This window comes from Galeopterus variegatus, unplaced genomic scaffold, assembly GCF_000696425.1.
Source record: "Galeopterus variegatus unplaced genomic scaffold, G_variegatus-3.0.2 Scaffold186, whole genome shotgun sequence".
NCBI classification, from domain to species: Eukaryota; Metazoa; Chordata; class Mammalia; order Dermoptera; family Cynocephalidae; genus Galeopterus; species Galeopterus variegatus.
Window position 1 is genome coordinate 70,607 of NW_007726297.1, and position 1,703 is coordinate 72,309.

Genomic DNA, 1,703 nt, shown 5'->3' on the forward strand with positions numbered 1-1,703 from the left:
ATTTTGCTACAATTTGCCTCTCTTGATAGAAAATAGTTTCCTGAACAACTTAAGAATTTTAAAACATTGCATTCGCAATGTTTTAAATGACTGCATTTGCTGCATTTTCTGGTTCTGTAAAGTGGCATTATGCCATGGAGACTATATAGATGCATCAAAAGTGTCAACAACTGCACACAGTGTGCTCACTTTCTTAGTGACTCAGTGCGCAGAAGACAGTTCATGTAGCAGGCCTGAGACTGCAGTCCTTAAAACGCTCGGCTAACATGTGGGAACTTAGAGTATTGCAGACTTCTATCACTCCCTGACTGACAGGGTGGTTTATGGTGTCTCGACTATATACATACAAACAATGTGGTTTATACTAAACGCCCACGTTTCTCCTGGGGCACCCATCAGTCCTTCTGACCCTGCCCCATGCTCCTCTTCCCTTTGCTGATTTAGTTTGAGATCCTTTTGCTGTAAAAGATCACAGCCATGAGCACAACCACAGGCTGAGTGCTGTGAGTCGTCCTAGTGAATCCCAAATCCCAGAGAGGGTCTTGGGGACCCCAAACACAGCTGAGGAATGACATTTTGGTTGTCTCTCAATACTGATGGCTCATCTTAAAACAATTATTTCCATTCCATTGTAAGAACATATACGAGAACATGTGCAAGAACACATTACTATATGTATTTGATTTGTGATACCATTTATGTATATAATAGGCCTTACTTATGTAGGCAATAAGTAATGAGGTGTTTTACGTACATGAATTTTCTACATTATTAAAGCATATTCCTTTTATGTACGAAGTTTTTAAATCATCATTTTTAGATGGAAATAATTCTAAGCTGGATAGCGTATGTCTTTGCCTAATACTACACAGACATAAAAAAGAATGAAACTCTGCCATTTGCAGCTACATGGATGAGCTTGGGGGAAATTATGTTAAGTGAAATAAGCCAGGCACAGAAAGAGAAATACCGCATGTCCTCACTCATAAGTGCGAGCTAAGAATCAAAGAAAGAAAGAAGGACCATAATAAAACATTGAACTTTCAGAAGAAGAGAACAGACCTATAGTTACTAGAGAGGGGACGGGGGTGGGGGGGATAGAGAGTAATTGGTAAGGGTCACAAAACATAATTACTATTGGTAAAGATGAACATGCTAATAATATTCATTTGAACATCACATACTGTACACAGATACTGATAGTCAACTCTGTACCGAATAAATATGCTTAAATAAAAATAATAATAGTAAAATAAAATAAATAAATACTCAAATAAGTGAGAACCTTCAATGACTTCCTGTTTGACTTCTCATAGAATTTTTTTTTAAAAAAGGATAATAAATAGAACCAACTTGTGGCCATCCTGGGCCATCACTCTGAGCACCGAGTCTTGCACTGAGGCCCTGGGTGACAACGAAAAGCAGGACAATTAACATCCACTTTAAATTTGTCTGACTATATTCTTATACTTGGATGTAATAGATTGTTTTTTCTGGTCTCTTCACTCACTACAGAGCTGTTAGCTGCCTCTATTTGTTTCCCTTAATATCCCACTTCTAATTCTTTACCATTAGTTTGTTATAACAGGAAGCCAGATTCCCAAAAGTAAATAATCTGACCAAGATCCAGAGCCATTTTACAAGTCAAAGGTGAGAGTGTCTACATGACAGTATCACTACTGTATCCAAGCATAGAACGTGTT

The 1,703-nt window shown here is 37.8% G+C and overlaps 1 protein-coding gene across 1 annotated transcript in view; it reads right to left on the reverse strand.

The window, feature by feature from the left end:
* CD226 (CD226 molecule) overlaps nucleotides 1-1,703 on the reverse strand; it is an 84,018-nt gene that overhangs the window by 15,510 nt on the left and 66,805 nt on the right. The gene's annotated exons all lie outside the window — the stretch shown is intronic.